Below are 15,655 nucleotides of genomic sequence, written 5' to 3'. Positions count from 1 at the left end.
CTCCTGTCTTAGCCTCCCAAGTAGCTGACATTACAGGCACCCACCACCACGCGCGGCTATTTCCGTACTTTAGTAGAGAGAAGGGATTTCACCATGTTGGCCAGGCTGGTCTCGAATTCCTGACCTCAGGTGATCCGCCCGCCTCGGCCTCCCAAAGTGCTGGGATTACAGGCATGAGCCACCACGCCTGGCTCACTGTCCTGTTTCCTTCAGACTAAGGGACTCCCAGGAGGGAACTGAGGCTAAATGAGGCCAGTCACTGTGTGGAAGCAGGTGGAAGCTGCTCAGAGGGGAAGAGGTGGAGGGGACAGACCAGCACTCCCAGGGGACCCTGGGAAAGGCGTAGCTTTTGGGCGCTTCCCGCAGACTGTGGGCAAAGTCATACTTAAAGCAGGCTTTAAATACTCTCCCCACACACAGACACAAACACTGTCATTCCTGGACTTGCCCCACCCACCAGTAACATTCGACATCCTGCTCAGACACATGAGGCTGGCAAGGAGGGGACAGAATGGGTGCATGCTGGGCGTGTAGGAGTGAGTCTGGCTTCTGAGCAGACCTCAGGAGTGACTACACAGACGTCCTTTGCTAACATGTTTTAAAGAAAGGTGACCTCAAGGGTAGAAGAGGAGAGGGGGAGGAATGAATGCTTCCCTATCCTCGCACCCACCAGCCTGATTAGCTCCCATTCATCCTTCCTGCCTCAGCTGCCATGCCACCTCTTCTGGGAAGCCCTCCCTGACCACCTCCCCCCATCCTACAACAGGCAAAGTTAGATGCTCCTCCTCTGTGCCAGCCCAGTACCTGGTCTACCCTTCAGAGTGATGCTCATCACATTTACTTTGTGTTTATTTTTCCCCAGAGGCAGGAACTGTTCCTGCCTTGCTCCCCACAGGGTCCACATCACCTAGGCTGCCGCCCAGCACATAGCTGGTTGTCAATTCATATCTGTAGGATTAATAAATGGGTCTGTTATATCCATTTTACTGATAGTGAAATGAAGGACCAGGGAGAGTAAGTGGCCTTTCCAAGGCTGCACAGCAAGCTCGCGGAAGAAACCACCAAGAAACCAGCTCTTGAGACTTCCAGCGTTTGTTCCAGTTCCTCTGCAAGGGAAACCCCCATTCCCTGCTCCCTCTTCTTCCCCTCCTCACAGCAGCAGGTGTGTGCTCAGACAGGCCTGGGGCTGGGCTAGGGTAGGAGCCCCTGTGAGGCTCCACCTCTGTCTCTCCACTCCTTGACCAGGACCCACTTCTGCTCCGAATCTTGCTGGTGACTAAGTCTGTGCCCCGCCTCACTCAGCCCACCGCAGCCCCACTGCCTATGGAGAGGTGAGTCCCACCTCTCTGAGCCTGCTTTCTTCCCCAGCCATAAGACGAGTCAGCCTAGGAGATCCTGAGGCTCCTTCGGCTGGGAGAGCCTATGATGCCCTGTGACGACGGAAGAGGTTGGGGCCAGCTCCGTGCTGCCTGCAGCGTGGTTCAAAGCACAAGTCTTCACCAAGCAACAGAAAGGCCCAGAAATCTCATTTTTTCCCAAATGTTCCAGAATTTGACTTCAATGTCACATACTTTTAAAACTTTCCCATATGTAGGGTGAGGGTAGGGAGTCATAGTTTTCAGTTTTTTACAACAAGCAAATCCAGATGATCTTACTGCATAAACAGGTTTGGGCCACACTTTGAAGTTGACATGGATCTTCCATTTCATACCACACCTCATTTGCTCTGTGTAGCCTTCCTGTGAGGACAGCAGGGCAGGGCTTAGCATCAGCACATTTCACAGTCAAGGAGAATGATGTCCAGAGAGTAGGTGGCAGGGCCTGGGACTTATACTCAGAGGCCCTGTCCCAAATTATGTCTGCTTCCTGCTCTCCACAGAGCGATTTGAGTTGAAAGGAGAAGAAAAAGGAAGGAAGGAAGGAAGGAGAGGGAAGGAAGGAAGGAAGAAAAGAAGGAAGGAAGGAAGGAAAGAAGGAAGGAAGGAAGGAAGGAAAGAAGGAAAGGGAAGGAAGGAAGGAAAGGAGAGAGAGGGAAGGAAGAAAAGAAAGAAGAAAAAAAGGTTGCATATAATAACTTGATTGGTAGACCTGCCAGAGGAGCCTGCTTAGCCCTGGCAGGAGGCTAAATCATTTGGTGGGAAGCCCTTTCTCTATGGGATGGGGTGAGAGATGACAAGAATAATAAAACTCTGAGACAAAGCCAACAGCATGCTGAGTGACTCAAAGGATTAGGGCAGACCAGAGAGTAGGCCCCTGGGTCTCAGTGTGCAGGATTCGTCCCCACATACACGTGAGAGCCGTATGTTTGGCAGACACCACAGTCCTAGCCATGGGGCACCCAGAGATGGACCAGAGCCAGCACTGGCCCCAGTGACTTTCCATCCCATGGGAGAGCCAGATAACTGCAATACAAGGTGGAAAGTGACTGCATAGGTAGGGCACAAGCTTGAGTTCCCATCTGACAAAGGGGCAAACCTTGCAAGAATGGTTTGCAAGGGAAAACTTGCAAGAATGGAGTTGCGGGCAGAGTGTGGACAGGGATTCCAGGTCTCCAACTTGTCATGGAGTTTGTGCCCACCAGAGGGCGCTGCCTGAGACACTCCCGTTCCTTTCCCCGCCCGCCCATTGCTCCCTTTCTTCCTGCCCTGTGCCGGGCTTGTCTCTCTATACACAGGCAGGGGTTTAGAGGGGTCCCCACAAGAGGAAAGCAGAGGGCAAGCTCAGAGGCAGAAGTCTGATGAGCAGCGGTTTTCAGCAGCCACCAAAGACTCCATCGCTTTCACATCTTCCCCTCTGATAAAAGAACTTTCAACCTGGTGTTTTATAGAATTTAAAAAATAATGTTTATTCAGTAGGCTGGGCCTAGTGGCTCATGCCTGTAATCCCAGAACTTCTGGAGGCTGAGATGGGAGAATTGCTTTAGTCCAGGAGTTCAAGACCAGCCCGGGCAAGGTAGTGACCCTGTCTCTAAAATAAATAAATAAATATTTAAAAAATAAAATAAAATAAAATTCAATAAGTAGTTCAGAGGGTCTCCTGCGTCCAGACCCAGAGACAAGTACTGGGGAAAGAGCCATGACCACAGACCGCCTTGGTCCCTGCTGTCATGGTGGTGGCCATCTACAGGGAGGGCCGATGATAAACGGGTGGCTGGGCATCTAAGTAAGTGAGAAGATGGTCAATGCTATGAAGAGGGCAAATGGGAGCACAGTAGAGGTGCCAGAGGTGCCAGCAGAGGTGACATGGCTGGGTGCTACTCTCACATTGAGCTGAGACTTGAACAAAAGGAGGTAGCCAAACCTGCAGGGACCTGAGGAACCTTTTCCAAGAGAGGGAATCTCAGTGCAAAGACCTCAATGAGTGAGTGAGCTTGACTTGCTCAGACAGGACACGAGGCTGGTTGGGGCTTGAGGGGAGAACTGAGGGCAGCAAGGCTGGCTGGATAGGCCACTGTCAGGGCTGTGGATTTTACTCCAGTCACAGCAGGAAGCCAGTTAGAGGCCTTTAGGCAGAGGTGATGCAGGCTCTGGGGACACTTTACAAAGATTGCCCTGGCTGTGAGTGCCAGAGCAGAGAGATCCATTAGGAAGTCCTTGCCATAAACCAGGAAGGAGATGAGAGTGACTTGATGGTAGCAGTGGAGATAGGAAGAAATGTAGGAATTTGAGTCTATTTTGAAATAAAAATAAAACTTGCAATGAAATGACAGGTTATCAGTGCCAGGCGCTGAGATGTAGATATTGTGTGTATTGACTTATTCATTCTTGCTGTGTATAAAGCTGTTTTACAGAGGAGAAAATGGAAGCTCAGAGAGGTTAAGTAATTTGCCCAAGATCCCACAACTGATAAGTGACAGATTCTACATTTTAAAAACAAGTCTGTCTGGTTCCAGAGCCCACAAATAGACTGCTCAATGCAGAGAATGGAAAGCAAAAGATTAGCCGTACAGAATCAGAAACAGAATCCCACAGTGCTAGTCCAACAACTTTGATGCAGGCTCCAGCCCAGACCAGAGACTTGTCTCAACTGTTTGGTTGTTCTCTTGGCCAAGGGCAGCTGCCCTGGGATCCAAAAGCTCATCAGAGAAAGCTCCCAGGAGCCCAAGTCTGCATTCTTTCCCTCCTTGGGAAACCCACTCATGGTCACCCAGCCAGTTTAAATCCTGGGTCCTCTGACCTTCCTGTCCAGGCCTCCTCCCTGTCCCCACAGAGCCTTCTCAGAACAGCATAAAACCAAGAACATCACATGGCCACTGCTCATGTCAGATGACAGCATGGCATATTCCCCTTATGAGTCCTTGGCTTTTTAACATGGACCTCAGAGCTTTAACTAAAAGTATTTGATTATGCATCCAGGTGCTGTGGCTCACGTCTGTAATCCCAGCACTTTGGGAGACCAAGGCCGGCGGATCACTTGAGATCAAGAATTCAAGAGCAGCCTGGCCAACATGGTGAAATCCCATCTCTACTAAAAGAACAAAAAATACAAAATAAATAAATAAATAAATAAAATCTGCATGCCTGTAATCCCAGCTATTTGGGAGGCTGAGGTAGGAGAATTGCTTGAACCCAGGAGGCAGAGAGAGGTTACAGCGAGCCAAGATCACACCACTGCACTCCAGCCTGGGTGACAGAGGGAGACTCCATCTAAAAAAAAAAAAAATTGATTATGTATGTGGAGGCACCCAGGCATAAAGGTAGGTCAGCAGGGAAGGCATTTTGCTCCTTAAATTGGGGTGGCAAAGAGCTGGGTTACCTTGAATTCAATCACTCCTGCAATATTCAAGCTGCATCACAGAAGCGTGGGGGACACGAACAAGCATGGGGGGCAGTCTTTCTCTGATGTTCTCAAAAGATCCAAACCATAAAAAGCTTTCTTTACCTGGTGAAAATATACTGTAGCATAATAATCTACTATTATAACATTAGCTCTCTTGCATGAGAAGTTTTATACAACCAGAAAACATGCATTGAAAATAACAATTTAGGCGGGGCACAGTGGCTCACGCCTGTAACCCCTACACTATGGGAGACTGAGGTGGGCCAATCACTTGAGGCCAGGAGTTTGAGACCAGCCCGCCCAACATGTCTCTATTAAAAACACAAAAATTAGCTGGATGTGGTGGCACGGGCCTGTAATCCCAGCTACTTGGGAGGCTGAGGCAGGAGAATCCCTTGAGCCTGGGAGACAGAGGTTGCGGTGAGCTGAGATCATGCCACTGCACTCCAGCCTGGGTGGCAGAGAGAGACTCTGTCTCAAAAAAACCAAAAAACAGAAAATAACAATTGAGTGAAATTCCTTTATAAAATGTTTAAATGGCCCATCAGGTGACCAAATGTACCTGAAGCTTTGATTGCTTTCCCAGAAATATGGGACCAAACATTGGTTATAAACTATTTTAGCAATTTATAAGTCACCACACCAATATATTCAATTTGGATCATTTTATCTTTTCCGTGATGAGTCGTGGAATGCAGAACTTTTAATAATAAAAGCTTGAAGGACTCAGGAAGGACAACGTGGTCATCCTGGTTCTCCATGAGTCCATGCTTAGTTAACTTTAGATTAGTTAAATTTATATCCTCTTGAATGGCAGTTGTTTCTTCAAATTACGTGAATAGCACTGGTAATTGATGGATTATCATAAGTAATTTGACTTAGACCATGGAGTTCATTCAAATTATATATCTAAACAATTTCAGTATCAGCTGGTTAAACATGAAAATCTGACAAAATATTTTCTTGGTATTTAATTAATTTTTTGTTCTACTTGGGTTAGTAGCTTTATACAAGGAAATTTGGTTATTTCTGTGGTTTACAATCAGTTAACATAATAACCATAATTATGATTGATAGCATATACTCAGATATATTAGAATTTTAGAAATCCCATACAATTTTGGAACATATGTTAATATTTCACACACAGAATTTTTTATAATATTTATTTTTAAAAAACCTTCCACAACTTGTTCAAACCTTTAGCTTTATCTTAACTTAAAATAATTCTTTAACACTTGGCAAAAAAAAAAAACAAAAACAAATTCACATTCCCATGCCTTCTTATAATCTTTTACCAAAAACACATTTTACTTTTCTTACACACCTTATATGTAAAACAGTTTCTTCAGTAGTCTAGATTACATGTTACAGTGTTAACTCTTTGCAACTTTACTTTTGGTGAAAACCTTGGTAAGTTTAGGATTTTAATTATGTACAAGGAGTGGAGCCTAAGACCCACACAGAAGTGCAGATAAGGTCTGACTTCTTCCAGTGTCTAACTCCGCATGTCCCAGGTCTTACCTAGCTGTAAAGCAGGCAGGTTGTACAATTAAGAGTCATGGTGTCATTTTATGAAGCATTTAGGTGGCCTAATCACCTTTAAATTGTACAACATTTCTTGCATAAATTCTCTTCGATAAATTCTTTCATGTCATACACAAACAATGTATGACATGCTTGGACTTTCTGACTTGTCCTAAACATCCCTCTTTTAAACAACCAATTATTTTACTTTAGGACAAAAAATTACCATATAAGATCCTTTCGTATGTAAAATATCTTTTCTTTATAACCTTCTTTGCATAGCTAGGGGGCATGGCTAATTTCACACATTCCCAGGCCTTATCTAGAATATAATGCTCCAAAATAAATTGAACAATTTTTAAAAGTCAGAGAAGTAGTTTATGACCTAAAGTATTTAGCAAACCTAGTATCTGACCTGCATAATTTAAGCCAAATGTTTACATTTTTTGAAGATATTTTTATTTTGCCAATAATCTTTCTAACTGTCTTTGTTCCCAAAGATTGCTTAAGTCACATGAACTAAATAAAAGGCATTGAATGGCCAGGTGCAGTGGCTCATGCCTATAATCCCAGCACTTTGGGAGGCTGAGGCGGGTGGATCACCTGAGGTCAGGAGTTCAAGACCAGCCTGACAAATATACATAAAATACATAATTAGCTGGGCACGGTGGCTCATGCTTGTAGTCCCAGCTACTCAAGAGGCTGAGACAGGAGAATCGCTTAAACCTGGGAGGCAGAGAGAGGTTGCAGTGAGCCAAGATCATGCCACTGCACTCTAGCCTGGGCAACAGAGTGAGACTCCATCTCAAAAATAAAATAAAATAAAATAAAATAAAATAAAATAAAATGCATTACACGTTCTACTTTTCTGACAAAATATTTAAGCTCCTATATCGGGGGAGCCCACCCCCAATATTTCAACATAGGTTCTTTCTATTTTCCCTAAGTGTTGGCCAGTCTGAGAAATAAAAAGAAAGAGTACAAATAAAGGAATTTTACAGCTGGGCCACCTGGGATGACATCACATATCCGCAGGACCATGATGCCCACCTGAGCCGCAAAACCAACAAGTTTTTATTAGGGATTTCAAAAGGGGAGGGGGTGTAAGAAAAAGGAGAAGGTCACAAAGATCACATGCTTCAAAGGGCAGAAAGGAGAACAAAGATCACATGCTTCTGACGAAAAGGGCAAGGACAAAATCAGGAACTCCTGATAAGGGTCTATGTTCGGCTGTGCACGTATTGTCTTGATAAACACCTTAAACAACAGAAAACAGGGTTTGAGAGCAGAGAACAAGTCTAACCTCAAATTTACCAGGGTGGGATTTTCCCCCACCCTAATAAGCCTGAGGGTACTGCAGAAGAGCAGGGCGTATTTCAGTCCTTAGCCACATAAGACAGACACTCCCAGCGTGGCCGTTTATAGACCTCCCCCGAGGAATGCAATTCTCTTCCTAGAGTATTAATATCAATATTCCTTGCTAGGAAAAGAATTTAGCGATATCTCTCCTACTTGCATGTCTGTTAATAGGCTCTCTGCAAGAAGAAAAATATAGCTCTTTTTGCCCGACCCTGCAGGCAGTCAGACCTTATGGTTGTCTTCCCTTGTTTCCTAAAATCACTGCTATTCTGTTCTTTTTCAAGGTGCACTAATTTCATATTGTTCAAACACACATGTTTTACAATCAATTTATACAGTTAACGCAATCATAACAGTGGACCTGAGGTGACGTACATCCTCAGCTTACAAAGACGACAGGATTAAGAGATTAAAGTAAGACAGGCATAAGAAAAAGAGTGTTATTAGGGAAGTGATAAATGTCCATGAAATCTTCACAATTTATGTTCCTCTGCCACGGCTCCAGCCGGTCCCTCTGTTCAGGGTCCCTGACTTCCCGCAACACTCTTATTATTAAACCAATTAATTAAAGCTCTTTTATATTACACACACAACACATATAAATACACAGACAGCCAGAAGATAAAGGACTCATTCCCTAAGCCAGGAATTGAACCCTAAACCTGGGCCACCATTGTGAATAGAGAAAGCACGGCCACATGGTTGCAAGGTCAAGCTCCCAAGGACATGACTGACCAGTTTGCTGGGCAGCCTTGAATAGTGAGCCTATAGGTTCCTAGGCACACATTGTATCCTAAGGTACCCCTCTTTATAACAGAACAATATAGAAAGACACATAAAGCACACTGGATTCACTACAGTTTAAGAGCAGCCTCAGGATTCTTTTTTCGTGTTAATCAAAACTTTGCAGAGGAGATAAACAGTGACTTTTACCATTTATTTAACCAGTTTGCACAGAGAGACAGAAGCCAGAGTCTGACTGGTAAGAAATTCTTACCCTTTTGCTGGTATGTCAGGCTTCTGAGTTCTTTCTCCCTGAGTGGCCCTAGTGGCCCTGCTTAACTGTATGCAAACAAACACATTGCTGTGAATTAAGAATATGCACAAATAGTTTACAAATTTTGGAAAAATTAGGCAGAGAGAGAAATATGACTCAAATTCTATTTACAAAAGTATGCTCAACACACTTAACATATCAGGAAGCTTAACTCCAAAAAGTCAGGTTAAGATTAAAAAGCTGGTATGTTCCATTAATTCCTGAAAGCCTGACAAAGGTAGCCTACGAATTTCAGCTAAATGGAACCAATGATGACTTGCTAGAAACACATAGAAAACAAAATAACTATCCACAGAATCAAATCAAACCTTTTCACTAGAAACTAAAAATATTCATGGTTTTATATATACATGCATACACAAGCAAAGCCCAGAGGAGAATAAACAGCAAACAAGTGAAAATTAGAAGCAAAAACAAATAAACAGGAAACCAACCCTGAATTTTTCTTATTCAATCTACCGTGGAGGTTATGGTGTTACCCAGGGCCCCCAAAAACCCACATGATGAATATTTTATTATTGATACACAATTCAATATCCTTAAGTTCACCAATATCATCATACATCCTGTGCAATCAAGAAATTCACTTTAGGCACATGACCAATAGGTACTCCAGTGCCAGCACTATGCATGCAAAACAGTTAACATAGTGTGAAGCAATGCAAGCATGTATGTGTAATTTGGCTGCACACTAAATCGAGCTTCATGCCTAACCATATGTAAAAAAGAACTGCCAAACTGCCAATACATTTCTTTACAATATTTGTTTTATTTTAATCAAGACTAAGAGCTTTAACTATGAAATGTTAATTAGCTAAATGTCTCCAATTCTCTATCAGGTTTTAAATAATATTCTATTATCTAAACATTTCCACATCCTTACCCCCTACTTACTAGTTCTTTACTACATTGTTTCATAAATAACTTTTTCAAATCTGTAATTTGAACCAACTTTTAGATAACTTCTGAATTAGACAAAATGATTCTTTTCTGACTAATAACATAACCCTTTTGGGCACATTTTGTATACAGAATTATGTGTTAACTAGAATTCTTATGTTTAGTAACCTAAAACTTTAGTGAGACCCTAAAAAGCAAGAAATCCTGAACCATCAGCTATGGGCATTTATAGACAAGAACAATTCCATAATTTTAGAAACATGTTTTCCTGTATCATAACCCTTTCTCAATTGGAAATGACTCATATATTCAATGAGCATCAAAAATAATCTTAAGATATTAATTTATGCAAAAAGTTTACCTAAAACATTTATCCCATGTACATGGACTCAATTCCCTCATTTTTAAACAGTTTATCTAGATTACTTCTGTAAACTGAGATATTGGACACTATCATTTGAAGTTAGTTATTTCCTTGTTAACCATGTTTTTAATCACCAGAGAACATCAAATGCTCACCTAAACCTAAGTAAGAGCCTCAAAGTTAAATACATGGGTATTTTTGCCAACAACTCAAAATCAAAAGATTTAGCTAATACTAACTTACTCTCATTTGTCAAAAAAAGGCACACAAACCAAGATCATTTTGTTTTAGCTGGGTTTATAGTTTTATAACCTTCTATGCTAAACCCTGACATCTCAAAATATCTAGCAGAGACAAATATAAAATCCAGACAAAAATGTACGCTGACAATTCTGAAGGTATTTCTATTTTTATTTTACTCATTATTTTAAAGTCAGCTTGTTTTGTAAAGTTATACTTAAGTCACGTGAACTTGAAGATTGCTTGGACTTATTTGCTTAATTTATTAGCGCTCTTTTACTTATCAGCCAATCTGATAGACACAACATATAACAATAAATTACATACAAATAAAGATATCTAGACAGGTACACACACATGAATGAAGATCTAATGGCTTGGAATCCTAGCCATGAGATAGCAATACAAGCTCACTGGTTTCACTTTGCCCCAATAGGTAATCCAACGAAGGCTGTGAACCAAAATTTCAGGTACAGAAGTTTCCCTGGCAGTTTGATTTTTAAAGCCAAACCTCTCCAGACTCCAAAGAATACTGGGCCCAAACAGCACCAAAGGAGAGCATCACAGGTTAACCAGGCCCCCTGCTTAGAACAGCAGCACAAAAGCCTGGCCACATGCAATGCCATCCCACTTTCCCATTCAACAGCAAACTTCAGATTCCAAACAAGATTGGGGCCAAACAGTATTGTAACTGTGAGAGAAAATTCGTAACAGGGCCTAGTACTGGGCCTCAGCACTTCTGCCAAGGGCGTCCGCTTTGGAGAGGTTGAGGACTGGAGGATCTCCCGGAGCGTCCCCCTTTGGGGTCCAATCTTAGAGTGTCAGACGTCTCTGACCTTAGGTGGGCACTGGTGCCACTTGCAAGTTTTCCCACCAGAGGCAATGGTCCACTGTGAGCTTTCCTTTTGTCCCAGGATGAAGGCCTTGACTTCTAGCATCCTTATAACTTGATAAGGCCATGCTTTCCCATGTTTCCTGTTCCATGAGCTTTAATGATAGGAGCTGGAGGCTAGGCGGGTTTCTCTGCCCTTAGCCAGTGGACTGGGAAAGGGAAGAATTTCGCATAAGAAAAGAAGGTGTAAGTCGCCTGAAACTAATGAGAGTTTGCCCGAGCTGCACCAAATGTAGGGATCAGGCACCACAACTGGAAAAGATAAAAAATTGTCCTTCAGAGTGGCCCCAGCCAGAAGCCTGTGGCTGCCTCTGTGTTTAGGCGCTGCCCACCAAGCGTCCCAAGTTGGACAAAAGGAGAGAGAGAGAGAGAGAGAGAGAGAGAGAGAGAGAGAGAGAGAGACTCACTTGTGCAGAGTAGAAAGGAAAGTGGAAAGGACAAAAATAAATTCCAAACTTCGGGCTTACCTCTGGCTGGTTCACCAAAATATGTTACCAGTTGAAGGTGTCCAGGTTCTTGGCGTCTTGAACAAAGAACTGGACAAAACACACAAACAAAGCAAGGAGATAATGAAGCAACAAAAGCAGAGATTTATTGAAAATGAAAGTACACCCCATAGGGTGTCGAGCATAGGGCCTCAAGAGCCCGTTACAGAATATTCTGGGGTTTAAATATACTCTAGAGGTTTTCATTGGTTACTTGGTGTATGCCCTATGTAAACTGTCATAGCCGAAGTGTTTCCATTTGATTTAGTTCTAGGAAGTCCAGCGTGAATCGGCCTTAGGTTCCCTGCCTCCAGATCCTATATTCCTGCCTCAGAAGAACAGAGGAGCATCAGGGACCCAAAATACCCCTGTGGCTGCCCCCATACTGGCCCTTAGTAATCAAAGAAATACAGATTTAAATACTAAGGATTTTGTTTTGTTTTATGTCTAGGAGGTGGTCCCTAGCTTGGAGGAGAACAGGCTGTTTCATACCCAGCTTGAGACACAGCATTGGCACAAACCTTGCTGAGGAGCAATTTGGCAATACGTTCCCTATGCCCTAAAAATTGCCTCAGTAATTTCACTTCTGTAATACTCTTCTTAGGAAACAATCATAGATAAGTAAAACATTTAGCTACAATAATACTTATTTTGCTACTTATAAAAGCAAAAATATTGAAGACATTCTAAAGATTCATCAATAGCATGGCTGTTTAAGTAACTTATGATATGTCTCAAGACAGAATGTTGGCAACCATTAAAAATTCAGCTGCATGGCAAGGTGCGGTGGCTCATACCTGTAATCCCAGTACTTTGGAGGGTGGAGGCAGGAGGATTGCTTGAGCCTAGGAGTCAGAGACCAACCTGGGCAATACAGTGAGACCTCATCTCAAAAAAAGAAGAAGGAAGAGAAAAAAAGACCAAGCTGCACATAGGGAAAAAAATTTTTAAAACCTTTGATTCCTATCTCACATCTTATATAAAAATTAACTCAAAATGGATCACAGATCTAAATGTAAAACAAAATGGTACAATTTTTAGGAAAAAACATAGGAGAAAATCTTTAAGATCAAGGACTAGGCAAAGGGATTTTTAGACTTCAGATCTAAAGCAGACTCCACAAATGAAAAAATTGATAAATTGGACCTCATCAAAATTTAAAAGTTTGTTTTGTAAAAGAATCTGTGAAGAAGATGAAAAATTAAAGTACAGGCTGGGCTAAAATAGTTGCAAACCACACGTCCAACAAAGAACTTATATGTAGTATGTACAAAGAATTCTCAAAACTCAGCAGTAAAAAGAACAAAATCTCAATCAGGCAAAAAATGGGCAAAAACAATATGGGCAAAAAGACATGAACAGACATTTCACCAAATAAAATATACAAAAGGCAAATAATCACATTAAAAGATGTTCCACTTAATTGGCCATCAGTGAAATGCAAATTAAAACCACAATGATATAACACTACATACCTACCATAGTGGCTAAAATAAAAAATAGTGACAACACCAAATGCTGGCAAGAATGTGGAGAAAGTGGATCACTTGTGCATAACTGCTGGGAATGCAAAAGGGCACAGCCATTCTGGAAAACAGTCTGATAATTTGTTATAAAACTAAGCAATACACTCATCATACGACCCAGCAATCACACTCTTAGGCGTTCATCCTAGAGAAATGAAGACATATTCACACGAAACCTGGACACAAACCTTCATCATAATCATCTGTAATGGTCAGAAAGGGGAAACAACTCTGATACTCTCCAACAAGTGAAAGGTATACAAGCCATAGTATATCTATCTATACCATAAAATCCTGCATAGCAATGTAAAGGAACACATTATTGACACTTGAAAAGGTTTCAAAGGAATTATGAAATATATCCAATCCCAAAATGTTATATACTATATTATTCTAACAATATATAATGTATTAACATTAATATTATATAATGTTATATAGTTATAGATTAATAGTATATAATATTGATAATATAATAATATTGAAATAATACTAAGATTATGTAGAATATATAATATTCTTGGAATCATATAGCATGTAACAAAAAACAGTAGGTATGTAATCAAAGAAATACACTATACTATCTTTACACACTATAAGAATGGTATGTAACATTCCAACCATACATACTATATAATTTCAAGAATATATAATATTCTTTAATTTTTTTTTTTATTCAGGGTCTTGCTCTGTCACTCAGGCTGGAGTACAGTGCCATGATCTCTGCTCACTGCAGCCTCCGCCCCTCCCCCCATATCTGCTGATATGACTAGTCCTGCCTGGACACTGCAGGGACACATGACACCCATCCCCTCTTCCAGGAGAAGGAGGTGGGAGGGAGACATAGGAGGCATCTCAGTGCCAAGCCTCCCCGGCACGCACACATACACAGAGAAGCCTGCATGTACGCATCCACACACCTCACTGCCCAGGAACGACTTCCAGGGTTCCCAAATCCTTCATATCCCACCAGGAATTTCAGCTCTGCTCTCATAGCCCTATGGGAAATGAGTCAGAGGGAGGAGCTGAGGAAAACAAAGAGAGGAAGGAAGGAGGCAGTTCTGGGTTTCCCACAGGAGTTCTGAGGTGACTTTGTGCGAGTCACTTCTCCTCTTGGAACCTCAGCTTCCTCATTTGCCAATCAAGGTGTGGGTCCCTACCCTAAACCACACTGGGGCCACCATGAGGATCCAGTAAGATCAGGAATAGAAAAGTGCTTAGAAAAATCAGGGGCCTGGGTCAGATCGCAGAGGGTGGTACAGGGGCTATTGCTGTATAAAGTGCTCTGAGGTCTTCCTTCCTTCCCTTCTCATTCCTTCATTCATGCCTCCTCTCTTGGCCAAGCCCTGAACCAGGCACTAGAGATGGAGAGATGAGTCAGCCAGGGTACTACCCTCAGGAGTATCTGTGGTGGTAGTGATGTGGGATGGGGAAGGGAGAAATGGAATCAACTCGTTCTGCAGAACACAAGGAAGGCTTCATGGAGGAAGTGACCTGGGGCTGGGATTTGAAGAAAGAGTAAGCGTTTACCCTGATGCACAAGATGGGGAAGGGCGTAGCTGACTTACAAAGCAAAGGCATAGATATGAAACAACACCTCCCCCTCACAGTGCATGACAGAGTCCAGGAAGAGCTTTCTAAAGATATGTGCCAAGATGGAGAAAGACTTCTAGGAAAGGAAGAGCATGTGAAGGGGCCGTTTTGTTTGGAATGCTCTGGGGAGTCAGCATTATGTGGAGAATGGAGAGGCTGGAATACAAGGCCTTTTGGGTTTTCTTCGGTCTAAGCTCTGAGTTAACCCTGATTAGAAAGAAAACATAAGATTGCTATGCGTCTGCACCCAAGAAGCAGTGCCACATCTCAGGACTAAAGAAAAATCTCAAGCTGGGAACAGTGGCACACACCTGTAATCCCAGCACTTCGGGAAGCTACAGTAGGAGGATTGCTTGAGCCCAGGAGTTCGAGACTAGCCTGGGCAACGTAAGGAGACTCTGTCTCTACCAAAAAGAAAAAAAATTCACCAGGTGTGGTGGCACATGCCTGTAGTCCCAGCTACTCAGGAGGCTAAGGTCTAAGGATTGCTTGAGCCTGGGAGGTTAAGGCTGCAGTGAACCATGATGGCACCACCACTGCACTCCAGCCTGGGTGACAGAATGAGGCCCTGTCTCAAAAAAAAAGAAAAGAAAAATCTTGAACCAGGGTCACGCTATTTATTACCAAACTCACAAGTGAGTTTGCATGCTCTGGCAGGCAACCTCAAACACCCACAACCTTTCCTGCCAGGGGCCTGAGGGCATTCGTCTTCCCATAATTAAGTCTTAGCATCCCATTCTGAGTTTTTCCAGGGAAGGCCTGGGCCCCAGGCCTCCAGCCTGAGTAAAAACCTGTTAAAGCATGTGTAGGCTGGATGTGGGCTATGTGGAAGGGCCAAGATGAGATGGCCAGCGCCTGCACTCCCAGCAGTAGAGGCAGCCCAGTCCAGTCAGCATCCTGACCTCTGAGGACTTCCAACTAGCACCCAGTGAT

At 42.8% G+C, this 15,655-nt stretch overlaps 1 long non-coding RNA gene across 1 annotated transcript; it reads right to left on the bottom strand.

Moving 5' to 3' along the window:
• Positions 1 to 10,379: 10,379 nt before the first annotated feature.
• LOC108581990 lies at positions 10,380 to 12,442 on the bottom strand. The gene is made up of 3 exons (XR_001895015.3): positions 12,401 to 12,442; positions 11,586 to 11,654; positions 10,380 to 11,370 (listed from the first exon to the last, which is right to left on the bottom strand). It is a non-coding gene; the product is annotated as an uncharacterized LOC108581990 (long non-coding RNA).
• Positions 12,443 to 15,655: the final 3,213 nt, after the last annotated feature.

This window comes from Papio anubis, chromosome 12 (assembly GCF_008728515.1).
Source record: "Papio anubis isolate 15944 chromosome 12, Panubis1.0, whole genome shotgun sequence".
Classification (NCBI taxonomy): Eukaryota; Metazoa; Chordata; class Mammalia; order Primates; family Cercopithecidae; genus Papio; species Papio anubis.
Note: the sequence above shows the minus strand (reverse complement) of the source record. Positions and strands in the feature narration are given on the sequence as shown.